The following is a 27,769-nucleotide window of genomic DNA, read 5'->3' on the forward strand; positions in this document are numbered from 1 at the left end:
TTCCTGCCTACTGAGCAGCCGATAAGAACTTGAGCTTTGCTTTTGCCCTGCAATCGCGACGCGGTGGCGGCGCGATTAACTCGGATAACTGTTATCCGTCTTGGGCACATTGTCGCAGCGAGTTTGAGAAACCAGAAACAACACACCGAATAGACGAGGGGAAATTTCGACCAAGCGTGGGAAAGGGATCGCTTGGCCTACTGATCCGCGACTCGCGTGAGTTATAGAATGCCGTGTCACACGGCCACATTCAATCGCGTTCGAGCTCAATCCGAATCAAAAATTTCGACCGCGATTGGCTCCCTCTAGCAGCTTGAGCAAAGGAAGCAATCGCGGCCGAGAATTTCAATCCGGATCGGGCTCGATCAAACGCGTGCCTTGTCGCATCCGTGTTAGTTACGCTGGCGCATTTGTCACTGATGCGTTGAGCACGGGTTCGTGAGGGTCGCACTTTCGGGTGGTTGTGCTGGTATGCACATTGAAAGCGGGAAGCTCATGGTTGAAAAAAAAGAAAGAAAAAAAAAGCCGGCAGATCCACGCCTTGTGGGAATCGATCTTAAGTGAAGCAGTGTGCGGGGAGCCTACCAAGGTTAACGAAACGAGTATGAGGGCACCAAGACGTACGCAGCAGTTTCATGACCTATACGACACGCATGTCAAGACATTCATGTCATGACCTATCATTTATGTTCGTCATACGCTCTTGTCGTACTATGCAAATATTGGTACACACCAAGTTAACGAAGTGACCATGAGAACACCAAGACGTAGGCCGCTAGATAGATTTGGTGGTTGATCCAAATAGTTCGCGAAGCTTCGGGCGAAAAGCGATTCAGAACGAATTGTCACCGACATCAGCTAGGGTGGTTATGGGAGCAGCGATTGAGTGAGTGAGTGAAATAACTTTATTGAGGTCCAGAGAAGACGCAGGGGAGACCCCGCGCCACCCGGCTAGTCCCACGTAGGGACCGGCAAGCCGAGCTTGACGGCCCGATCGTGGGCACTCTGGACGCCCAGGGTTTGGTCGTTGAGTTCGGGGCTGCCCAAAAGTGCAGCCCATCTATCCTCGCTGAAGGCGGAGCCGATGGCTTCACACTCCCACAACACATGGTTAAATGTTGCCGTTAGTCCACAGGCAGGGCAGTCCGCACTGGGATATCTTTCAGGGTATATAGCGTGTAGAACCGCAAGGTTAGGATTCGCACGAGCTTGTAAAAGTCGAAGGGTCACCGCCCGCGCCATGCATAAGGCAAGGTGCGCCAGGGTGCGGCAGGGTGCGGAAGGAGCAGCGATTGAAGCGTGACTATGTTTGTAGGGAACAAACATTGGGAAAGAAAAAAAGCGTTTTTAATTAAAGCGAGACGCAGTTAGATTCATTCCACGAAAATAAAATTCCCAAAAAATTTTATATACGTATGGCAAGAAAATAAGAAACAACAATATTTTACTTGATCATTATCAATAAATACCTTTTGTCAGCGCCCACCGTAAGGGCGCCTGCCGATAGCGGCGGGGCGCTATCACTTGCAATGCGATGCAGTTCTTGAAGTGTGCCGTAACGTGTGCTCGTAAAGTTCACCTTTTACGATACGCCCCCCTCACATGTTGTGTTGTTTTGCTTGTCGACGTTTGTCTGAATTTGGTGACGTGGGTAGTTTCATTGCTTCTTAATCTGTTCAGTCAAAAGTAGTGAGTGGCGACCGCCAGATAATTGTTTACTTTAGTTGTTTTCGTGCGACAGCGCTGGCCGACGGGCTTGGCGTCCGACGAAACGACGAGCACTCTACGCCCAAAACGTTCGTCGGCCTCCAAAGAAAGTATGTTATGTGCAGCGATGCGATTTCGACACCCACACTGCTGACACTTTCCTGCATCGCTTCTCGCGCTGAAAGCTCGATACGCCCCTCAAGTCGAATGGCGGGCCATTTGAATATACAGCTCTAATGGCAGGCCTCCGAAAACAAATTTCGCGCCTTTGAGAACAAAATGACGTCACTTCTGTTTTTAATTGATATAACGTCACATCATTTTTTTTTTTTTTTTTGCCGTCGGAAGTGTTCCTTCCTCACACACATGGCGCTAAGTCCCTTGAACCGCCATGTTTTGAACGTATGGGCTTCTATGGAAGCTTCGCTACCAGGTATATTTACCTCGTAGATACTCTCAAAGTGGCAAATGTTCGCCAAGAAATGCTTCGCATTTAAAAGATCGACACTCCGCTCGCCGCTGGGAGCCTTCCCTATCGCGTAATACCGTGGCGCGAGCGCTCGGCCTCGGTTGCGCCATGCGGTTGCGCGCTGAAACGAAATCAGCTGGACGGGCCCCCTCCCCCCTGAAAGAGGCCTCCGTGTAGGCGTCGTATCTGATTCGTGCGGCGTAGAAGAGAGGGGAGCGTCCTGTGTGAGGCCCCCTCGACAAACGGGCAGCTGCTAGGCCGGCGCTTGTTGCAACAGCTGCAGCCTGGCGCCCGAGGGCCGCTGCCGTTGTGTGTCTCGTCTTGTTTGGGTGAGTTTCGCCACAGGCGCGATTGCACCTTCACCGGCGTCACTATATAAGACTTCCTTCTGGAGGGCAGGGACTATGGTTGTTTCTATTCGATGTCCCGTAGACACATTGAAAGTAGGTTTTGCAAAGAATCGGAGACGTATTTTCTATCAGTCACCTTTGGGGATGCCACTTACAGTACGGTTCGATCGACTAAACCCCTGTCACACGGCACATGTAATGTCATTTGCAGTAAATGACATTCGTACCGAATGTCGTTGCCGTTTTGGGTTCCCAGTCTACACGGGTAAACAAAATGGCATTCGCAATTGATGGCAATGTTTATCGGCAGGCTGCTATGATAGCGAAACCCTACAAATCGTGCTTCTTGTTTACGTTTTTTCACTATATTGTTAACAATACAAAGGAACACATTGGATGGTTATTTGAACATATATTACATTTCGTTCTAACTTAACTATTTTGTAATTTTTTCCCAAGCCCCTGTCGTCGAGAGTGCACAATTCGCGCGTGAATGAGTTCGGGAAACTCATTCAATGGGCGAATGCCATTAGCAGTGAATGTCATTCACTATGCCCGTGTAGAAGCAACAAAAATGGCATTAACACACAATCTCATCTGCTGCGAATGCCATTACATGTGCCGTGTGACAGGGGTATAAGCCAGTGGGAGCGAATGCGGCGATGGAAATGGCACACCTGTCATTAGCGTTATTTTCTCGTCACGTAGTTATTGCGTACGTCCACAAGGTGCCCGTGACGCATCCCACTGTCAGCTGTATACGTCATGCTATAGTGAAAGTACTCCGGAAAATTGTCGAATGAAACAATATGACCAGTGAAGCCGGTCGTGATTTCATAACGAACCGTGTATCGAATGTGCCCGGAGAGATTGAAACAGGCCTCCTAACGAAAATATAGTATCAATGAGGCCCAAGCGTGCTATGGAAAAGGTCGAATAAGAGTGACAAGGACGGTATTCTAAAATTAGAACCCGAGTTGTTTGCGGGCGGGGTCATTGTAAATTAGTGAGCTTTGTTCCATTGTCTAAGGGGGCATAAGCCTCGCTGATTGTGTGTGCACGCCTTATCTTACTTGACTTTCGCATGCTGCTGGGAGAGTTCATGCCATCTCACCGACGATTCGAGCTGTTCTAAATTCAACTTGCAGCGTTTTCTCTGAATTATTCACTCCGCAAACTCAAAGGCATCGCTTTACATTTAATAGCACCGGCTCGCCTACTGTTCATCACTGTGTCGCCTGTAAATCGGGAAATAATACTACAAAAATGGCGAAAATATTTTTATTTAAATATTTCACGTTAAAATTATGTGTTACTTCATTATTCTGGCGTCACGTTGAATTTGTATGCATGTAAAGTTGTTCATGGAATCAGTTTGTGGCTATCGGCTTATTTCCACTTGAGAACTGCGAAAGAAAAAGCAAATAGCGAAAGTGAATGCACGAGGCACGCCGTAGCGAGGGACTCCGCATTAGTTTTGAGCACTTGGGGTTGTGTAACTTGCACCCAATGCACAGTGCACGGGTGTACTTGCTTTTCGCCCTAACCGAAAGGCGGCCACCGCGGCCGGGATTTGATCCGGCGACCTCGGGATCAAATCCCACAGCGCGACGCCTAGCCACTAAGTCACCACGGCGTGTAGCAGCGAAAGTTGGGCGACTTCTGTTCACAGAAAACACGTCCAACGCGATCTCTTGCTTCAAGGTGACGACTATGGCAGTGAACACCTACGGCTGACGTGTGTGATGAAACGATGCGATTTAACGCAAAAAGAAAGAAAAAAAAAAACGGAAGAAAACGGTCCGGTGTGTGCTCAGGTGTTGGGCGACACCACGCTGCACAAACAAAGCCGAATGCAGAGTTCGAACTGTCCTTTCCTCGCTGCTTTGTATTGATGTTCGGAGGCTGTCAAGGAAACTCGGGTGGGCTTGAGTGCTTCCGGGTATGATGAAATTGTGAAAAGCCTGCCTGCCAAAGCACTTCGTCCCTCTGAGCACGTATGCTTTCGCCTCTCAGAGGAGGCTCTCCATATACAGCAAGGCGCACGACGCATGTAAGCGGGCCACTTGAAGCCAGTGAACTTCGTGCGGCAACCTCAGTAAATCAGGTAAATGCGGTTAACGTCCATAGGCTGTTATTCTGCGCACACAACTAGATTCGTGCATTGTCGTCAACGTTGCCGTTGTGGACACACGTGGTATCTGACCTCTGAGGCGATTATCTCATATATTGTGGCTTCTGTTAGACAATATAGAGATTTTCAGTTCCAGACAGCACAATTCCAGTAATTGTGCTGGATTACTCGATAAGGCGGATAATATTTACACGAGAGCTGGAAGTGGCATTATCAACTGATTAACAACATTACACTAATTATGCTTTAACTTATAACATTACTCCACGTATTGCAATTCGCAAAATATAGAGGATTTCAAGGCGTATCCGTTTGGAACTAACTGGCCGGATGACACCATGTTTCGAGATAATGTTCAAGTTGGGCAACAAAATGCGTTGGCGTTCCGAGTATTCGTGTGCTTCAATGCATAAAATTGTATTTTGGTATAAATGTTGAAGTGGAACAACAATGTACTTTGATTGCAAGTCTGACGCGCATATATCGAAACTGGTGTCGTTCTCATAATTTGTTCTATGTGGGATATGCCTTGCAAGCTCACCGGCTGCATTTCATAAATTGCATATTCTGCCGCAATAGTAATAAATGAACACAATTAGTAAACTTTCATAAATTAGTCGATAATGCATTTTGATTGTTTAAGTGATGTCCGCCTCTTCGAACAATTCAGTTGAAAGATTAGAATTGTCATTACCTAGAAGCAATTTCTAAAATTTGTAACCTACTAAAAAAACAACACACCTGCTATAGTTTGGTATTAGTGCAGCAACATCAAACCGGTTTTGAGGAAAAAGCGGTTCTCCGGTTATTTGATTTACCGGTTATTCGAATTTGAAAACCGGAGTGATCAGGTTTTTGGTTGGTTATTCGGTTAATAGTATCTCGATATTCGGACAGCCGGATGTTTGTTCTTCTGTACTTGTGCCGAAATTGCCCGTCTATTTCTGTTGCATTCTTATATTTGTAATATTTTTGCAACTGTGCGTGCAAAATCGATATATGCTCTGGTTAACCTCCTTACCTTTCTTTTTTTTTAAACACGAAATATTCGTGTCCCAATATTCGAATATCCGGCTAACCGGTTATTTAAACCGGATATCCTGACTACCCGTTTCTTGAAATCCGGATAACCGGCTTTCGAGAACGGAGTCACTTCCCTCCGGTTAAACCGGATAGCCGATTTGCGGTTATTTGAAAGCACTATTTGGTATAGATGGGGGAGGCATTTTTTTTTTGCCTTGGAGGAAGGAGGGGGGCGGGGGGGGGCAACAAAAAAGGTAAAGTGATGATGACGATCTACAGGCATTTTTCCACCAATACGCTAAACGTCTTTTGCTTATCTCGACTGCTGATCGCTTGATGCTTCCACCCACTTTAAACCCCAGCGCATCTGGAAGATGGAGGTTAACTACGGGTCTCACTAGGTGAATTCCTTCGCATGCCATTAGGATGTGGCCTCCAGATTTTTGCTGCAGCATACACATGCCTCACCTTGTTGCAATAGTTGCAAATAGAGCTTTAAATAGCAAGGCAGTTACCTTCGTCTCATCGTACAGATTTTGTTTTCCGATTTCTTAATTTCCAGTCTTGTAAATCTCCATCGTATTTTTTGTTTCCATTATTTGCGTCAAATTTACTGTATTTGTTTCTCTCAGTTTTTTTTATGATGACGCCTGGTTGTCTATTTACAGTTTCAATTGCCCTGTACTTGGTTGTCAACTTTCTTGACCACTTCCTGCATTCTATGTCCACGTTTTTCAGGTACAGATGCTTGTGCACTTTAGCTGCCCCTTTATTTTCATCCATGTTCCTGAGAATTCAAAACTAATTTCGCTCTTTGCTTCTCTGACTTCAAAAAAGGCCCAATGCACGTCCCTCTGCACTGCCTAATTTGTGGTTTTACTGCGGGCTCCCAACGCCAACCGGCCTACAGATCTTTAGTTAACTTCCAACCCTGACAAGCTATCTGATATTAAGCACATAATAGACAGTTTTAGTTACACGTACGTGGAGACTTCACGTACGCAACCGTGAACAGTCTACGTACCTTACGTGCACGCCATCTGAAACGCTTTTAGCTACACGTACGCGACGCACCACGTAGCTACATCTATCGGTAAATATGAACAATTCAATTCAAGATGAGTATTTCAGCGAAGCCAGTGATGTGCATTGATGCGTGCCGGTCATCGTCTCCGCATTGCCCGAAAGTGTGTTGTGCAAGCGTTATCTGCTGTCATCGTTGACATGGAATGAAATAGATGACCAGTCATCCTGTCGCCGTGTTTCCATGCAAGCCATCAGCGCGCGCTCAGCACGCTATCGTTTGTTCGTGATCTCGCGAAACCCCCGCGCGAAGCTGTCTACGTGCGCAAGAAACGCACGTAAAAAATCGAATCTCACGTACGTCCGTGAGACCAGAGCGCGGCCGCTACGTTCTGCGCATGCGCACTGCTTACACGTAGAAGCTCTACGTACGCAATGCCTCTACGTACGTGTAACTAAAACTGTCTAATGGCATTTGCGAACGTTAGCGCTGGCACCATTACTCCTTTCCGGATTGCACGCACTACCTGATACTTATTGTGGCCCCAAAATGTTCTATGCTTTGTTATTGCTGCATTCCCCAACCTCTTTCGTTTCAGATTATCTTGGAGTACGCTTTAGTAGTTCCTTTTTTTTTTTTTGTTTATGCATCCATTGTACAACGAATATCCGCGTGACGTCCAGGAAAGAACCGAGCGTCCTGAGTCGATAACGAACATTCGACGGACGATCTGAAGACGTAACAGTCTGGGTGATATTTTTTGCCCGAAAATAAGTCCTATGAACATTCGCACAAATTAACATGCGGACATATTAGTATGTCTGCTTTCGGATTGCAGAAGGACGTCCACAGGACAACGCCTGCAGAGTTTTGTTAAGCACGCTGGATGCAAATTGTGTACTGCAGAAAGGCACACGGGCTATTGTGTCTGGCTGCTGTGCTTTTTAGGAAGTAATTTAGCCATTTTTAACCAATGTCTTCATGTGCATGGATGATTTACTGAAAGGCCGTGTAAATCGCTATGTAAATTTCTCGACAGTCAGTGCGCAGGGCCTGCCGTAAATGTACATTATATACCACCGACGTCACCAATGGTGCCGTCACATAAACATTGCACGAAGCATGCATATTAATTACTATGCTTTAATGTAACCGAGACGTGTTGATTAAACACTACAGAAGAAATGTCATATTCAGACACACGCTGTCTTGATAAAGTGTGGCTGGACGCCGAGCGCCGAACTTTATTGGTGCCCTTGCGTAAAGGAGATTTTTCTTTCTGTACCATAATGAAGTCACGATACATAGATTAATCGTCTGTCTATTTTATATCCATATCTACCCGTGAACACAGAACTCTCTAAGATTGCACTTGATAAACCACGGACACCGGTAAAACATATTCATCCAGGATGATGAAGATTTGGTTGCAAACAAAAATTTCCTTTGGTTGGCCTTCTCTTTTCTGCAATAAGGAATTTATGCTTAATACAAAATAAACTGTCTTTTTTGTAAACTTTTTTCGGCCTATTGCGCCTTCGTGTTTGTTTAGTCAGCGATGATATTGAGTATGATGATGATATAGACTCAACGCCTGTCCTTATATAGTAAATGTATAAAGCGTGCACTTTGTAATTTTCTAATTTGATTGTATAACTAAAAATGATGGAAGCGTCGTCGCTTCGCCCGGGGCATGTGTCGCGAGCGATCGTGAGCTTCGCAAGCTACAAGAAAGACGATATGACGAATGCGGCTTCGGCTTACACTCTGATTCCCGCACATTTTGTATGTGTACCATTTTGTGTGTGTGTTAGGGTCTCCATAGATCCGGGCCTTCGTCGTTCATTTGTTTTTTGCTTGCACCTCTCGAGAAATTTAAGTTGCCGCGTTACTTCAGTACTGGTGCTTGCTTGTGAACATAACGCGAGTCTTCTTTCTTTTAAATATGCAGTCTCGAAATGTAGCGATTCGACAATGGCGAGCTGTGCAGCAGTGGCATCTTCGGGCTATAGTGTGCTAGTTTGGGCTAATTTCTCACGTTTTGCTGTGCGAGTCTCGACGACGAGACCGTGCATGCGTTTCACTGTAGATCGGCTAATGAGAAGACGGCGAAAGAGAGCGAGAAAAAATTCAGGCACCTCAATAATGTTTGCGGTGGCGCCCTAAAGCAAACACTGGTAGCTAAAAACGATACGATTCTTCGGAAGCCACGTCAACTTTCCAGAGGGAAGATAATACAGACAACGGCGCCTGCGAGCATTGTGCCGAAAGTGGACAGTACGATGTTAGTGATAGTAGCGGCGACAGTGCCGAGGCGATAAGGTCGCGCCATGCCGATTTTCGAGCCGAGCGCGACGCGATCCCGCACTCGGTATCCAGAATGTGACAGTGCAGTGACTGGCGAAAGCTTCACAGACAGGATTACGGAGCTGGGCAGTAGGCAGTTGTTTTAATAGGAGCAATTAAAACAATTAAGCAGAACGAACAAACGGAACAACTAAAATTGTTCAAAGAGCAAGGTGGTGTCCCGGATCTTCCGAACGATGCGGGCGGCCTCCTAGCAGCTTTCAGTTATTGTTATTAGTACAGGCTAGTACAGTCACGTTGGATTCGTGTCTGGCCTTCAGAGCGTCTTTCTTCACTGGTGATCTTGCACCATTTGTGGTAGCGGCATATATATATATATATATATATATATATATATATATATATATATATATATACAATGTACAGGTCTTTCGAAGCGGACTTTTGTGTATGAATTGCTGCTGATAGAAGGCGCATAAAAAAACATACTGCAAAAAACTTTTTGGGAGATGCCGTTTGATTCCAGTCAATGAAAACTGATAAACAACCATGTATTGTATACCTGTTATTTATTAATTTTCATTGACTGTGTTCACACGCCTCCAGCTGCCGGGTACTAAAACATGAAGTACTGCAATGTTTCGCACTCGATTCCACTTCAGCTGTAGTGAGTCAGCCGGATGAAACGACGGCTGCTGTTGAGGCACATATCAAGTCATGGCTGCGGCGAGCGCCCGAGCGTCACAAAGCAAATCTTGAAAAAGCCTCTTGAGGTTTTATAGAAGTTCTCAAAATCTAAAATGTCTTTAGAGCATTGTACTAAACTTTTCTCTCTTACACAAGAGAAAAAGAAAATTCCGACACAAAGCTCTAAACAGATATCAGGGTAAACACTACTGTGCAGACTTTATGAGCTACTCAAGCAGGTTTCGATACTTGAGTGTTTGTCAAGTATTTTGTTGTCAGGTAATTCTAAGGCATTAAAGCGGTAGTGGCGTGATATGTTCAACTATCCCTTTTCATTGCAATAGCAATGATATGGACACTCCAGGCGCATTTCTGCCGTTGAGGTTCCGTTTAAAATCCAAAGGCGATAACATCGTCACCGCGTGCCGTATACTGTATTTGGGAGTGCAAGTGGGCGAGGGTGAGTCGACGGTGGTGGCTCGATTTCGCGCGCGAGAGGAAAGCGGGGAGGAAGCGCGCCGTCTTCCGTCACACGCAAGGCACTGGGGGAGGGGGCGTTCTACTACGGCGGCTACTGCGTATAGACCTACACCACGGCGCTACGTCACGAAAATGCGGTGGCACTGCCCTCGGAATTTAGTTTCGCTTGGTAGGCACTCCGCCGCCGAGCCGCCGCCCGTGTCGCGCCTACCAGCAGCCGCTGGGTTTGGTGGGTGGTTGTGCGGTTCCATTTGTGAGGTCTTTATTCTATGATTTTACAATGAAAGAAATGCAGTATGTGGACGAGCTGAGTTGCGTCAAAGTAAGCAAGATGCTAAAGTTTTCATAGGTTTCCTGTTGATGAAAACCGTCGCAAGATATGGGCCACCGCGATAAAAAGCCGAAAGTTGGATTCTGATACCAGATCATCCATTATGCGCAAAACATTTCGAAACCGTTAAGCTTCTCCTTTATTTTGATTGGCGTGCATTAGCCAACCTATATACGATCTTAGGATCGTTATTAGCGTCTCATTAGATATTATGAGACGCTATTATGATATTATGATGGCGTGCATTAGCCAACCTATATACGATCTTAGGATCGTTATTAGCGTCTCATTAGATATTATGAGATATTATGCCTCCTGTACCACTCAACTTACTGAATTCATACATGACGTTGCACTCGGCTTTAACAATAGTACGCAGATAGATGCTGTTTTCATTGATTTCCGAAAGGCGTTTGACGTAGTCCCGCATGACTTACTTTTGTACAAACTGTCATTTCTTGGCCTCCCCGATTCACTTTACGGTTGGCTTAAAGATTATTTGCATAAACGGCAGCAAAAAGTGGTTCTGAACGGTGCAACGTCGAGAACGGTTGATGCTTTATCAGGTGTGCCTCAAGGGTCGGTCCTTGGGCCGTTGCTGTTCCTTATTTTTATCAATGATTTAAGTGAAGGCGTTGTTTCGAATATCAGACTGTATGCGGATGATTGCGTTGTATACTATCCTGTGTCATGTGCTGAACATACGAGTGTGTTGCAGTTTGATCTCGAAAAAATATGTTCCTGGTGTGCTAAATGGAAGATGGATTTGAACGTAGCAAAGTGTTATCATGTTCAATTTACGAACAAAAGGAAAAAAGTGCCTAGTTCATACTCTCTAAATAATGTTTTAGTGCAATGCGTTGATGAAGTCAAATACCTAGGCGTCACTTTAACGGCGGTATTGGACTGGACATCCCACATTGACATAACAAGCGCTAAAGCGTGCCGCCTTTTGCACCTTTTCCAGAGGAACTTCAAGTATGCGCCCAAACCTTTGAAGGAAACTTTATATCTTACAAATATTAGGCCGATGTTAGAATACGCTTGCGCAGCATGGGACCCCTTCACAAAAGTTCTCGAAGATAAGTTAGAGCGTGTTCAGAAAAGGGCTGCAAGATTCGTCACGGGCATCTACGACTACAAAATTAGAGGTTCGCAAATTAGGGAAAATCTGGGGTGGAAGTTACTGTCCACGCGCAGAAAAATGATCAGGTTAAAGCTTTTACACAACATTAACAGCGGTAACACAGGAATCGATAAGAACATATATTTAAAACCACCTCATTATCAGTCTAAGAGACGCGACAATTCCAAGAAAATAAGGGCCTACCAAAGTCGTATTAATGTATTTAAATTTTCATTCTTTCCGCGAACAATTGCGGAATGGAATTTGCTCCCGGATGAGATAGTGTCTGCACCCAATTTTTCATCTGCCATAGAGAACTTTACATGAATCTGTTGTAGACAATATATTCTAGTGTACCGTTTCATGCATTGTGTAGCAAATTTTATAATCGAATGTTTTTTTTTCGATGTGTTGTCTTTCTCTGTAATTACTATTGTATTTGTAATACCATAAATGATATGATGCTGTTTTTCTTGAAGTTCAATATATGACCTTTATGTTTGTAATTAACCCCCCTACGATAATGGCCAACTCGGGCGCTGTAGGTATTTGTAATAAATAAATAAATAAAATTCTTGCCGCACTGTGGGAAAGCTAGATTAGGATTAGCCTTGAATGTATAGGTCGAGCAAGCAGATGCCCCACAAAGCACGTCACATTCAAATTTATTTTCATCTCAAAGAATTGACCCACCTGCAATGTAGATATCCTATTGCACGTTCATATACGTAGGCAGCACGGTCACAGCTGTGTTTATTGCAGTGTGGATGTCATAAATGCGCGAAATAAATGACAAATAATTCGAGCGCGAAATAAAATGTACAGTGTTAGTACAGAGTTGGAGCGATCGGACGGCCGCGTACAACAGTTCAGAGCGAACCTAAAGTTTGCCCGCGCGGCACCAGCACCGAATGTTCCCCGGGAGGAAGGATGGAAGTGTCGAAGGTCGTCGCTAGGCCAGCGCGCGCCCATGTTCTCTATGGTGCGAGCGATCGGGCGCGTTCTTTTCGCGGCGGCGAGTGCGACCTCATCAACCAGGAAAGGTGGCACGCAATACTGCTGTGTTGTTGATTGCCACAACAACCTCGAAAGGTCAAAAGCCGCCCGTGAAGTCCTACAGAATTCCGGGGAAGTGGCACGAGAAGGACAGACGACAAGCGTGGATAATGCACTGCACCGAGTCAAGTAAGTCACGTACTTCCGCATTCGCGTGCAATATCACGGCCGCTCGATAAAAACGCAATAGTAATATGCCTGTATTTAGCGCATGGCCGTTTGTTTTGGACGTGTCGCGTAGTTGAATCGTACAGTGACATCCGCCGTGTTAGCTTAGCGGTAAATCGAGGTCGCGTCGCCGCTAAGCTCGACGACGCGACCTCGATTCCTGGCCACGGCGGCCGCATTTCGACGGGAGCGAAATATTACCGTGTACTTTGATTTTTGTGCACGTTATTCCTGAGACCTGCCATTACAGCATGCCTCCTAATGATATCGTGGTTTTGGCACGTAAAACCCCCGAATTTAATTGATTGTACTGTTCGTTCACTCGCGACCGGCAAGGACGAGCTAAAGAGAATTGTATCCCTTTTCCAAACGCTGCAACTTTAATTGCTAGTTGGGGAGGCAACAAAAGGGTCCGCACGCTACTTGTCTTTTCTGTGGTGGCAATCCCTATTTATTGACCCTTTTCCCGGTGCTCCCGTGGGCGCTGCCATGTTTGATCACGTGGTGACGCGTCCATTGTTTGCCTCAGCTACCTCTGTTGCCTCCGTGTTTACAATGCATGCGCGTGGCGCCGGTGCGGCGCAGAAAACCTCCGTTTCTTTCGACGCATATCGCAGACGGTGACTGTGTAGACGACACGAAGCTTTGGCCACAGCTTTAGAGGACATGTGTGTGCTTTCAGAGCTCATTACGCCTTGTCCAAACGGCGCGAGCAGCGTGTATGGTGCTTGTACTAAAAGCGGGGCTAGAAATTTGTTCCAAGTTGTCCAAACTTTCCCCTTATGAATTAAATCAGAATCAGTGTGCTCTTCGTTCTTTATTTGGAAAACATTTTGAAGCAGTGGCTTTTCATGTTTCTGACTCAGTAATGTTCCTCGGTGCGGCCACTATGGGATTCATTTTCAGCCTAATCACTCGCGGGTGTGCTGTGCTGCGATAGATTTGTTCTTGCTGCGCACAAAGCTTGGAATGTAAGTGTTCTGTACTTTGTAGTAGCTAGTAGCAAAATCGTATTAACCCGCCGCGGTGGCTCAATCCGCTAAGGTGTTGCGCTTCTGAGCACGAGATCGCGGGATCGAATCCCGGCCGCGGCGGCCGCATTTCGATGGAGGTGGAATGCAAAAACGCTCGTGTGCTTGCGTTGTTGTTCACGTTAAAGAACCCCAGGTGGTCAAAATTAATCTGGAGCTCTCCACTACGGCGTTCCTGATAATCAGAACTGGTTTTGGCACGTAAAACACCAGAAAGAACAAGAAAGACATGTTAACGCTAGCTAGTCCCTCGCTTACTCTGCGGACCGTCACGAAACGTTCAGCTTCCAACATTCGTGTCTTGTCGGTGTAGTTGCCGTCACTCCTGCTTCGGCACATTGATTCAAGTGTGCGCCCTTTCACTTATTATTGATACGTTGGCGATAGGGTGAGCGTAAGTTTTCGTGCGAGTAGGGGTGGATGTGTGTAGATAACGTGCGAGAAACTTACTATTCTCGTATGTGGCACTACTTCCTTTTGTAACGAGCGGTACTCACTCTTAAGTGCCGACGTTCCGAAGTTGAAATCCTTTCTTTGGCGGTTAGCTATACAGTGCTGGCGGATGAATTCTTTTTTTATCCTCTAGGAAAGCCGTGCATCGTGAAGGGCCGACAACACAGGCAGGTCCTTATGTAGCAGTGGCGACACAGGTTGAGTCCATTCCTTAATACGCGAAGCACTATTTTTGCAGCTAACTAACGCACACGTCTTTCCTTTATCGTTGCACATTCTGCAGCATAAATTAGGCACAGTGAATTAGCGAACACCCAGTTGCATTGCCGACAGCTGATCACACAGTAGCAAGGTGGCAGAAGCAGTAATGGTTTTGTATTCGTGCGCATTCGCTGAGGCAACGTATGGCGCGCCACCGAAAGCGCCATCTCGTTCAACTGGAGCAAATTGCTTCGCGAAAAGGGTGAATAGCAAGCTGCGGTCATCGAGCGCGTCGGTAAACAGCAGATCGGAAAGCAGCTGTACGAGACATGCGCATTATGTTTGTTGCTTGGCCATGCTTTCTAGGTTCACAATATCCAAGCATGCTTTCAAGTAATTGCCACCTTGCACATTCTTCCTGCTTCACCCTTCCTGCCAAGAATCTTCGTTTCGTGTAGTAGCCGGCCATCGGTGTGAGCTTACATTAGCTGCGGCGGGGCATTCGCCCGACGAGAAAGTAGATTGGCTTTGATGAGGCATGTATCGCTCATTCTTGCGCTTATGCTGCTGGTCCTAAGGTAATCGCCGGTTACCGTGATCTGGGTTCATTTCGCGGAGCAGTTTGTACGAGCGATTTCTCATGAGCAGTGAAAAGATACCTTGCTCACTAATGCAATGATTTGCCATGACTCTAACACTAGCATTGAATAAGGCATGATATACATTAAGTATTTATACAGCATGTTATACGGCATTATGCGCATATGTAGTACATACATCGTTAATTAGGTTTATTGGCTTATTGGAGCCTAATGCATGTTATTTCTGTGCTCACAGTGCGGATGCCACTACCTGGGGGCCAAAATGAGAGCAGCCGTGTGTGCGCGCCCAGCGACCAACGAAACCAACTGCAATCGTCATTGTCTCTGCACATCTCTGCAAGCATGCATGACCGCTTTGTGATTGCACCATAGAGAAATAAAAGTTACTAAATTACTGAACTCGCTGTGTACCTCTAACTCGATGGATGGATGGAATAAACTTTATTGATTCCTTAAGATCGTGACTCATCACGAAGTGGGCCCTCCCATGTCGTATACAATCTTGTTAGACACCTACGACACGCACTTGGCTTTCACTGTCACATCACCGCTCACAATTTGTTCAAGCCATACACGTGTGCAAGCAGACGCTCCCCTTTCTTGGGGTTGCCGCCACGAAGAAAGCTGTCGGCGTCGGCAAACTTCTTGAAACCGCATTGCAGTCTTTGCATCGCTGTTGAGCAAGCACGCGATCTGCTGCCGTCGAAAACTGAGTACCGTGAGCACGAGCAGCGAAGGAAAGCGCGGGCGAAACAATGAAAACAAAGCGGAGACATCACCCGGGCGCGACCGCGCTGCTTCACATTTTCACATTGGGGGCGCTGTTAGGAGGCGCCGTAGCGCCTTCTGGCGATCGTTTACTCGTCTATGGCCCGGGCGCGCGGGCCCCATCTTGAAAGCAATCTGCGATGGGGCAGAGTGCATGCGCTGAGTGCTGATACCTTCGTGTGCGCTGTTTTCGCCGCTTAGTTGGCACTGAAGCGAGAGGCAGCGCGAAGGTCAATTCGCTCCCTGCTGCTGCGACGCTTCCTCACTCCAACATTTTCACAGCGAGTTTCCGCGGTCATCGAGTGAGATGTGTTCATGTTTGCTTGTGCGCGCGTGACACTATGCTTTTTAATTTAGTTAGTATGCCTTTGTTTACAAGTTCGTACGGCCGATAAAACAATATTTACGTCGTATGCCTGTCTACTCCTTTTCCATCGCAATCGACACGACGCTTCGCCTTTCGCGCGAAACTGCGACTTTTTTTGCGTTATGGGACGGACATAAACCTTTAAACTCTAGAAAATATTGTAACAAGCGTCAGAGTGTGCTAAGCATTTATAATAAATTACCTTCAGCCAGTCTTGGTGTCTTCTCCGGAGGATACTGTGTTTGACGTCATTACACGGTATGGGGTCGTCACGTCAAAGCAGGACATTGGGATGTTTTGACACTAGCTCTGGCTCACTCGGTCGCCTAGTATGCTGCTACTCGCCATGAGAATTGATGTAGCAGCATATTGGATGGCAGAGGGAGCCGCAGCCAGTGTCAAAGCATCACACTGTCCTGCTATAACGCGACCACGTACTATATGACGTCACAACACAGTAGAAACGAAACTGAAACTAGCGGTAGAAAAGCTATTAAATCATTTAGGGTACTCTGAGGCTTGGCGGTATTTTTTCTGGAGTTTAGAGGTACCGTGCCCTCGTTTAAAGAAATAAGACTTGAAAATTTTGTGTAATTACCTCTTTAATGTTGTAATACATGGACCCTATGGTGCATGGTTTAATGTATCTCGTATTTTAGTTCCGCAGTGAGTTAGTGGGGATCTACTGCTCACTGATTATACCTAACGATATATGCCATGTCAAAGTGGGACATTTACCTTTACTTTGTGACAGTAGCAGGGCCCAGTTGACAATTTGTGATATTTCTCATTTTGCCATCACGTATTAGTGTTTAGTCAAAGCGCCTGTATTACATTATGCCACTCAAATTTATTCTCTGACTTGTGACTTCCTTCGCAGCCTAGTGATCATTAAGTCAGATCATGGGAAAAGTCATTACCCGTTCATGTTAGGACCATGATATTTTTAATTTAACTTATGCAAAATAGAATATGCAAACGACAACAAAGTGGAGCTGATTGTGTTAGCAAGGGGCATTTCATAATTTTCATATTGGGCTCAGTCCAAGTTGAGAGATCGATGTGGCTTGTGTAGTTTGCCAAATGCACTGGTTAGTCACTGTAGCCAATTTGATGTTGATGATGCCAAAATTTCTCAATGTGCTTTGTGACATGCAACTTTTCAGAAACATTGACAAAATCATCATCTGAGTACCAGACCTAATGATGTCCTGTCATAAATCTAACTTATTTACATGTTTGTTTTATTTATATGCCTTAGCAACCACTGCCAGAGAGAAATTCTTATGTAATTTAAATTCCACACTTGCAGCAATATATTTGTGCATGCTGTGCACTTCAGTGCTTATCCGTAACGTCCATCACTGAGTTGCAGAATAACTACAGCGTAAGCTATTATGGGCTCATTCCAATAGCCGTTTTGGTTCGCGATGATGCCGCTGCCGGCGTTTGGCCGTAACCGTCTATCGCCGGAAATACGAAAAAAAAAGTACCCGCTCTCCGCGGTGATCAAAGCCAGGCCCGCTGCGTGGGAGTCGGATACTTTACCACTGAGCCATGCAAGCGCTTGCTATCACGCAGCAGAAATATTCCCTTTAAACGCGCGGCGCGCAGGCGCAGACGACGTAAGCCTCCGCCAGTATTGTGGCGCCATTTAGTTAAAGTGCCTGCAACCGCCGCGCACGCCGGCGCGGACGATGAGATGCGATTCAGACGAGGCACGCAATCAACACTATCCCGATGTTACATCTGCACCACGTATTCTGGGTACCTCATCGGTACACGTTATGACGTCTCCTCGCAAGGTACGAACCGCTGCTGAAGAAGCGAATCGTAGAGCTCCGTGCGCGGCTACGACAAGGCATTATCGGGCTCAGAAGAGTGCTGTGCAGAGAGCATTACAAGCCGCAGCTCGCCGTCGACGCCGGGCGGACAGTTCAGATCGTTATCGTGAAAATCGAGGCGAATACACTTTGCCGCGAAGACCATGTTGTTCGTGGTGCCGAAATTGGAGCTACTCTTGCGCCGCTCAACCAGCTTACGCTGTGACTGTGCTGCGTGTGCAGCGCAGGCCTGTGACTTTTTTATAATTTTTGCTCAAGCATGTGGGGCTGCATGTGAACGTTTGGGAAGAGAAGAGAAATAAACTTTTATTTTCTGAAACGGCAATCCGAGTCAGGACCCTGTTAACCCTAGGTGGGAGGATTCCTTATTCCAGGAACCCTCCGGCTTGGGCTGCCTCCTTGGCCCGGGCGACAAAACTGCGTTGGTCGTCCAGGTCGTCAGAGGAAAGCTTCGCCTCCCTCGTTTCTGTGGTGGTATTGAAGTGCGCTGAGTTGGGGCGCACTTCTTGTCTTGTGTCGTCTTGTTGAGCTTGTGAGCTGCGGTTTTGGGATGTGTCACGCAGTGGGCAATCCTGGACCATGTGTTGCAGGATGTCTGGGACGTCACAGTCAGTGCATATGTATCTACTGCGTAGGATAGAGTCTGTGCATGGTTATTCCGTGTACATAGGTGTTTATCTGTAGGTGGCGGATATTGACTTCTTCCTCTTTGCTGAGCTTCTTGTGCGGTGATGGGTACGTTCTTCTGCTGAGTCGGTGGTGTTGCAGAAGCTCCGAGTACTTTAGGGAGGTGTCATCAACGTTGGTGGCCGGCCTAGTGTGGGATGGCAAGAAAGCCCGGCTGGTATGCTCACGGGCAGCGGCATGTGCCGCCTAATTTCCTGTCATGCCCTGATGGCCTGGAGAATCCAGTTGATGTGGGTGTCGGGGAGTGGGGCGCGTGCGATGTGATTTTGAAGTATCTTGAGTGCGGCTTCTGATGTGCGTCCTTTTTGATAGCGGCGAGCTGCTGCTTTGGAATCAGTGAGGATTACGGCTACTTCAGGGCAAGTTGTTATCGCCAGAGCGATTGCCGTTTCCTCTGCAGTCTCGGCGGCTCTTGCCCGGATGGTGACAGCGGCGAGTTCTTTGCCTTGGTGATCTGTGACACTTAGGGCAAAGGCGTTTCGTTTAATATACCGGGCAGCATCGGTGTACCTCGTATCAGGGTTTCTCGCGTATTTCTTGCTGAGTGCGCGGATTCTGCTTTACCGACGCTCCTTATGGAAGTCGGATGCATATTGCGTGATATGCGCGCAACGCTGATGCACTCACGGAGTGTGGGTGGGATTCTTGCTTGCTGGTCTATTTTGGCAATGTAGCTTTCACTCTAGTTGAGGTAGCGCAAAACTTTACGTCCGGTGGGTGTGAGCTTAAGCCGCTCTAGTTGGCTGATGTTATGAGCCTCGCAGAGCCTTTGCCACGTATTGCGGACGCCGAACTTGAGGAGTTTCTCCGTTGATGCCGTGGGTGGGAAGGTTAAGGCTACTTTGATTGCCTTTCGAATGATGACATTCAGTTTCTCGATTTCTGCCGGCTTGAGTGTCAGGTAGGGGGTGCCGTAGGCGATACGGCTAGTTAGGAGAGCTTGAATTATCTTTAGCGTGGCTTCCTCCTTAAGTCCGCTTCTGTGGTTAGTTATCCTCTTGACGAAGTGGGTAACTTGTGACAGTGTATGTTGGAGACGCGGGAAAGTGGCCGCTTCTGATCCGTCCTTGTGGATGTGAAGACCGAGTACGCGAAGGCAGTCGACTGTAGGAATTTTGGTTCCGTTGACGTAGACGTTAGTATCGGGTTCCATATAGTTGGGAACGTTTGTGAAGCATTGTTGTTTTTACCCAAAGCACATTAACCGTTCCATTATTTTGAATGTACGCTGCATGGTATCTGTATATCTAGATTTTTTTTTCTCCAGGGAGGTGATTCACTGCTCTGTCAAATTGTGTCATCTGTAATGTCATTTAAGTTTGTAACTTTTTCAGTTGACAATTTTTCGTGATAACCTGGCGTGGTGGCGTTGTGGCTTTGGTGTTGTGTTGCTAAGCGCGAGGGCGCGAGATCAAATTCCAGCCGCCGCGGCCGCATTTCAATGGAGGCGAAATGCAAAAGTGCGCGCCTTGCACTGGGTGCCCGTTAAAGAACCCCAGGTGGTCAAACATTATTGCGGAGTCCCCCACTACGACGTACCTCAATTATATCATGGTTGTGGCACGTAAAATTTAAAGCTGAGAATTTAATTTATTCTTAATTTTTGTAATAATTGTCCTTTTCACATATTCGTGCTATCTAGTCAAGGTGTCTAAAATACAGTATTACACTTGTGTTTATTATCTGATTTGTGGCTTCTTGTAAGGTGATACTCCGCTAGTAAGATATCGTCATACTATTCATGTTGCTATATTTTGTTCTTATTTCACTAATTAATACGAATATGAATACTTTGCTTTTTTTCGTTCTTTCCGCCCATTTTTTTACGCGTTGAAGGCCAGCGGGCGGAAACGTCTCTTTAAGCCTTTTAGGGCTGCGCCGTTTTGATACCGGCCCTTGTCTTACTAATAAATGTTCTTTTTTTCCTTTTATCCAAAGCAATCGCACCAGGACGAATAATATATCGCTAAACTGTGGCGTATCCCGAAGTAGGCATCAAAACTAAATGCGCGTTTATTATTTATTGATATGAAAACAGCTTTCGTATGGTATCACAGTTCATAATAAAGTTCGGCAATAACCCGCCCTGGTAGCGCAGTGGTTATGGCGTTGCGCTGCTGAGTTCGAGGTGGCGGGCTCAATACCGACCGCGGCGGCCGCATTCCAACGGAGTAATCTAAGTAAACAAATACTTGTTTACTTAGATTGACCACCTGGGGCATGCTAAAGAACCCCAGGTGGTCAAAATTAATCCGGCGTTCACCACTACGGCATGCCTCATAACCACAACGTGGTTGGGGCACGTAAAACGCAAGAGTTTAATTTGAAAGCTCCAAATGGTTTGGAGCTTTCAAATAAAAGTGGTTTGCCTATTCCTTCCCCATTGGAATGGCTGACAGCCCTGCTTGCGACAACTGTGGCTGCGAGGAGACAATCAAGCACCTCCTCTGTGACTGTCCCCGCTGCAATGTGGCAAGAAAAGTGCTCGCGACTGCGCTTGAAAAACTGGACAATCGCCCCCTCACAGAGGAAAAAGTTTTAGGACACTGGTCTAGACGGGCTTCGGCACTCAAGGCCTTAAGGACTCTGCTGAAGTTCTTCAGGGCTTGTGAATTGTGCGACCGGCTTTGAACGTTGTAGCGCGCAGGGTCGCGTAATTGCGCGAATTTTCTTACTTCACTTTATTTTTTTTATTTTTTTTCTTCTATCACCTTTTATTCCCTTTACCCCTTTCCCCAGTACAGGGAAGCCAGCCGGTATTTACACTGGCTAACCACCTTGTCTTTCTTTCTTTCTCTCTTCTCCAAAATGGTTTCAGTTGCAAACGCTAATTACAGTTTACTGTTCTTGAATCAATTGTGAACATCTACTACTGTCCAAACACTAATTGGCGCTAAATTGTCACCTCGTGCCTCCTGGGAAAATTACAAAAAAAAAACAGTCCACAGTTTTACACGGAGTCAACCGGAAGAACGAGTCAACTACGCGTAATTTAACAAGCGACATTGTGAGTATCCTCGGTCATCATACTGTTAGTAAGTTCGTTTTTTGCGGGTCATGAGGGAAAATTAGTCCATCGTGAAACAACTTGAGTAGGGCAAGTCAGTTCTGCGATATCATCCCGCAAGGTGGAGGAAATGTCATGAAAGGGAAATTGTCCCGAACTAGGACAAGGACGAATTTTTGCTCTGCTGCCAATATTTTTTTCTGAGAAGCCCGTATGTTCTTCCTTTGTGGCTTCGTGCTATATTCAGGCGGATGGCAATTCTCCCTTTCATTCAATAACTTCCTTCTATCCTTACTGTGGACTAATTATCGAACACAATGCCTCTTGGCGTCAAGGCTTAACCATCATCTCGACTGTTGAAACGCAAATATTATGGGCTCCCCCCAATTCATATCTTCGAGCCGCCTTCACACTTCCAGCTGTGTTTCTCGCTCTAAAACAACTTCCTTTTCGAAGTTGTTTTGCAGCATATTTTGACTAAATGAATGCACAGTTCGTAATTTTATTTGATAATTTGTATAAGATGGTGGGGAGGTATTGTATTTTCTCGACTATTGTTTCCGGTGTCTTGATGCTCTTGTTCATCAACAGCATATTTGCGAAAAGTGCACCAACCAGACGCATCGAAGTGTACAGAATATTTTTAATACCTATCCACGTATCATATTATCTTCAAGTGTTAATGTCGCGTTACCGTAGTCATGATTGTTTTATTGACTATACAATATCTGCCCACACTACTACCATCCCTCCTGTACGTACCACGCGGAGTCCCGTTACAGTGCTCCCACTATGGAAACTCTTGCTTTGTTTATGCTTCTGTAACGTGCTAACTTGTCATACCTGACAATAAACTTGAACATCATAGCATATAATGATGCATCACATAGCGCACACTCGAGTGTGCGTCGGCGATGTGGATTAAAGTTCCTTGCGCCTCGCCAAATGAACCGTTCTCCCTTTCGTAGAAACCGCCACGTAGTGCAGCCGCTCACGCATCGCGTCTGCTTCGAAGGATATTCGACGCAACCGTCGCGTCAGAGCACAGCCGCGTCAAGGTCGCGCAGTCTATACACTGCGCGACGAGTGGCGTACTTGTTTCCACTGTTTCTATATTACTCATTAATCATTGTCTTGCTCTTAGCGTTACCGCCCGGTAACATTAAGAGCAAGGTTACACACAACCTTCGTTTGGTTCCCAGCGGCTTTCTGTTGTATTTGAATAGGATTTCTTTGTATTGTGGATTCCCCCTTAGAAACGGTGTATTGTCACGTTGTAGTAATGTTGAAAAACACAGTCGCAAAAACTGAATAACGAAACTAGCTCGTTATTAGGCGAGACCTGTGCCCAAAAAACAAGTTACCGTCAAAGCAAAGCAATAGCGGCGAGCGGAGTCGGCGATCGTCGGAAATCCGCGATTCAAGCGGACCGGCTTTCATACATGACTCGGCGAAGGATTCCAGCATAATGGCTGGTGGCCGCGTGCCTTCCAGAAAGTACTACTTAATTCGTGTCGCGCATACAATCTGATTACACAAGATTAGGCGAGAACATACACAACAGATCAACGATAACGTTCGAGTAAGGTCCAATCATGCAGGCGCGTTTTGCGCTCAGCGATAACCTTAAGTTGTTGCGTCCCCGAGAAAAGGATAAATGAGTGCACGTGTCACTGTTTGTTTACTTAGTTATCCATACATAAAACATCCTAATTTCACTGTAGTATAACACTGAAATAAGAAGGTGGACGAGTAAACGAAGATAACAGTATACGAGGGCCTCTTTATTGCTACAGGATCATAAATAGAAACAATCAACGGAGGCAAATTGATTTTCTTATGCAAGCATGGAACAAAAGTATGACAAGATGAGTCTTCGTATGAAAGTACCAACAACTATGCATCTAGAATGGGGTGTGCGAACTTATGCAAACATAATGAGCGAATAGGACCATTTATAAAGAGTCTCAATACAATTTCAGCTCGGCGAAAATATATTCGAAAACTTCAGTGCGATGAAGAAAAAAGGCAAATTAAAATTAAATTATATTCTGGGGTTTTGCGCAGCCAAAGTGCGATATGATTGAGGTACGCCGTAGTGGACGTTCTTTAACGGAGGTTCTTTAACGTGCACCCAATGCACGGTGCAGGGGCATTCTTGCGTTTTGACCTCATCGAAATTCGGCCGTGGCGGCCTGGATTTGATCCCGCGCCCTTGGGCATAGCAGTGCAACGCCAAATGCACTACGCCACCACGGCGGGTGAAAGGCCATATGTTCAAGGCATAGTGTTATGGTTTTCGGGTTTGGTGAACGAGCGTGAAAAAGTTGAATGTGCGAAGCAAAATAAACATTTGAGGATAAATGGAAAGAAAATTATACATTGTGTTTTCCTTCAGCCCTTTCGCACCAGACAGTGAAGAACTGCCCATATCGGTTAACTTACTTGAAGTTACTTGATCTTGTCGATGGTTTAGGACTGCCTCGTGCACCTTGGCGCAGTAGAAGTGCGGGGCATGGGCTGTGCATACTGCACTTTGTCAAGACGAGGCGCAAGGGGTTCAATCTGCCTTAATGCCATACGATTCTCATTTTGACCTCGGTAGATGGCGTACTGTACCATAGCATTTTCTATGCTTGCAAGTGGAGCAACAACACGCGCTTTCGCGACATATTGCAGTGTATAACTGCATAAATACATGGACAGTTCGTAGTTTTATTTCCCAATCTGTATAAGAGAGGCGGCGGGAGGAGGATTCCGCTGCATAACTGCTGCTGTATTGTAATTTCTTGACTATTGTTTCTGGTGCCTTGATGCTCCTGTTGTTTAGTATATTTTCTCAACGTGCACTAACCAGACGTACTTAATGCGTGTCCGCGTCTTACAGTGTGTGTTTCAGCAAAGCTAAAAAATATGCTGACCGAATGCACTTATTAGAAACCATGTGAAGCGGAGTTTGAGTAAAGAGGTTAGTTAAATTCTTTGCAACTAACGACGGTGCATACCAATTTGTTTACTTTTATCGTACGCAACGTGAGATCTCATGCAATGTTTGTGTTTATCTACCGCAAAGGTCACAACTTTTTTCTTATCCATTTTTTTACGTTTGTGCACCACGTCGCTCACAAGCTATGCCGAAATGCAAAAAACACAGATAAGGGGGATGCACCGTGTGAGACGTCTACGCAGCGATGCGACGGGAAACAAGGCGATGTATGATGCTTGTGGAGGAAATGACAGGTGTGCGCACAGAATAGTACCGCCCGTATTAAGTCAACATTTAAACATTCTGTACCTCATGTGTCACTGTAGCACATACCCATTCTGGAGGATTGGCCAAGAACGGACGCACACCTAGTGGCACATACCGAATGGCGAAATCAAAGAAAACGAAGTAAATCAACGAATGCGTAAATGTTGCCACGTCTGCTCTGCGTAGACGACACAGACAAGGACGGGAGGTTTCGAGAGAAGCAGAGAGAAAGCAACTTTATTTGACCCGTTTGTCGAATAAGGGGGGGGGGGGGGGCGAAGCCGCTCCTTCCTCCATCCCCTAGGAAAAGGGCGAGATAGGGACACGCCCCTAAGATGTGTGGCAGGTCCGCTCTGTTGTTACATATTTTGCACAATTGTGTGTAATTTCCGGGATAAAACCGGCTGCAGGACACTGGGCTCGGATACATGCTGGTCTGTAGGAGTCTCGACATCACTGCCTGTTTCTTAGTTATTTCAGGGTAAGCCGCGGGAGACACCGGGCTCGTCCCAGCCGATAGCGATCGGTAATTTCTATATATGTGACCATGCGATCTCCTCTGGATCCTGGCTGGGCTGGTTCAATTAATCAACGCGTAAGTCCTCGAGTTACGGTGTGAGCCACCTCGTTACCAGGAAGGGAGGATTGCCTGGATGCCCAGCTGACTTGGATCATCGCGCGCCATTGCTGGTCACTACGTGATTTAAAAATTTTTAGCGCCTCCGTGGAGATGCGACCCCTGGCGAAGTTGAAGACAGCGATCTTTAAGTCACTGATAATGAATTTTGATGTTGTCGATGGAATTGCCAATATGATCGCTGCCTCATCTGATTCCTATCAGATTCCTACCCACCTGATTCCTATATTCGGTGGCGTCCACATAGACCATGCCCTCCGCGGCCTTATACTGCTCGATATGACAAGCCCTAGCCTCACGCCGCTATTTGTGATGCTCCGGGTGCATGCTTTTTGGTATTGGGGGGGCGGGGAACACGGAGATCCTTCCTTATTTGCTTAGGGACGTCTTTCTTAGCTCTGTGCTGTTCTTCGTAGCGTATGTGAAGTTTGCTAAATACGTGTCGTCCCATTAGACTTGGTGACAGCCTGTTACATTGATATATTGTGTGTGCCTCTATTAGCTCGTCTAACTTTTTATGGATACCTAACTCCCACAATTTGTTAAGCTGCCACATACACAATGCGGCTAATGATGAAGGCCTGCATCAGGCGAACCAGGTTGGCCTCCCTCATGCCATACCGTCTATTGGCTGTTCTCTAGAGTTTTCGGGGTCTCCGTATTGCTCCCCTCCGAATGCACCTGGAGTCCGAGTATTTTGAGTGGCTCCACTACGGGTATTGGGCCCCCGTTCGCCACGAGTGTTATGTTCGGTTGTCTTCTGTACTGTTCTTTTTTTTGTGGTGGAGTACACCAGCAGTAGCTCAGACTTCTGCGGCGAGCAGCTGAAGCCCCTCTCTGTAATAGATCTCGACTGCCTTCACTGCGTGTTGTAATGTGTCCTCAATCTCTGCCTCGCTGCCGCCCGTCACGCAAAGAGTGACCGCGTCGGCATTGAGACAGTGATTGAGGCCCCTGATCTTACCTAGAATGTTTGGCAAGCCGATTATTGCTACGTTAAACAGAGTAGGGGACAACCCCGAGCCTTTGGAGACTCCATCTCGTAGGATTGAAGATTCCACGACGAAAAAAGAGGGGGAAATCAGCTCTACGATTGATTTCATAAAAGGTGCTGTTTTTGGAATACATGTACTCGTCTCCGGTTGTCGGTGCCCTGTCACAATATAATTAACCGTTCTATTAATTGGTCGATGTGCTTCAGAGATACCGGTGAGCCGACATTATTTGTTCAGATTTTATGTAGCAACTTAATTTTTCGCTTCGCAGAACACAGGTGCGCATACTTTATAAAAGTCCGTTCGCTGGTACTTTCATTTGGCGCCCATATAACCTTTCTATATACATCCACAAATATATCCGGCGAGAAACCCAGCCAAAGGGCACGCCAAAGCCGGAAGGGTCGCATTGGCTGCCGTGTATCATGCGCGCGTTAAGCAATAGTAAGCTGAATGACCCGCCGCAGTGGCTCAGTGTCTCTGGCGTTCGTCAGCTGAGCACAATGTCGCGGGTTCGATTCCCGTACGCGGCACCCACACTCCGACGGGAGCGGAATGCGAAGCCGCTCGTGTGCCTAGTTTAGGCGCACGATAAAAAAAGCGGGGACACCCTGTATAAATTAAGCGGATAAAAACAAGGGGACTAAGAATTTGGATGTTCGAACTTAAAGTAAATTTTTTTGTGACAGGAAAGAAGCAATCCGAAGAAAACCATGAAATAAAATAAGCAATGAGAACTAAAAATGAATAAATAAATACCTAAATAAATTAACTAGATCAACATGTAAATAAATACATAAATCAATAAATGCAAGCGGAACTGATGAACTCCGGCAACTTTCTCCTCCGTGTCGTCACTTAAGGGGAGATGAGGGTCAAAAACCGCGATTTGTTTCTGAAAAAGTTGATTTTGTGTTCTGTCATTTTTTGTATTGCTCCAAGCCTTTTCTTTTTCTTTTATGTATTAAAAAATGTAAGTTGAGAATCAACTAGAACTTTGTAAAGAAATGCAATAAGCACCCGCGGTGGCTCGCGAAAGTGCGAATTTACCCAAATCTCGCC

General features: G+C 46.2%; 1 protein-coding gene across 4 annotated transcripts in view; it reads left to right on the plus strand.

The window, feature by feature from the left end:
• Positions 1–27,769, plus strand: part of LOC119437467 (cytochrome P450 3A4) — a 101,847-nt gene that overhangs the window by 24,086 nt on the left and 49,992 nt on the right. The window contains exons 1-2 of one of the 4 annotated variants that reach the window (XM_049660587.1): positions 2,129–2,505; positions 4,543–4,633. The exons of 1 other annotated variant lie outside the window; for it this stretch is intronic. The gene's annotated coding sequence lies outside the window, so the exon portion shown is untranslated. Of the gene's footprint in view, positions 1–2,127; positions 2,510–4,542; positions 4,634–27,769 lie in introns of those variants that run through there. 2 more of the 4 variants (XM_049660588.1, XM_037704485.2) reach the window with 2 other exon arrangements.

This window comes from Dermacentor silvarum, chromosome 1, assembly GCF_013339745.2.
Source record: "Dermacentor silvarum isolate Dsil-2018 chromosome 1, BIME_Dsil_1.4, whole genome shotgun sequence".
NCBI lineage: Eukaryota > Metazoa > Arthropoda > Arachnida > Ixodida > Ixodidae > Dermacentor > Dermacentor silvarum.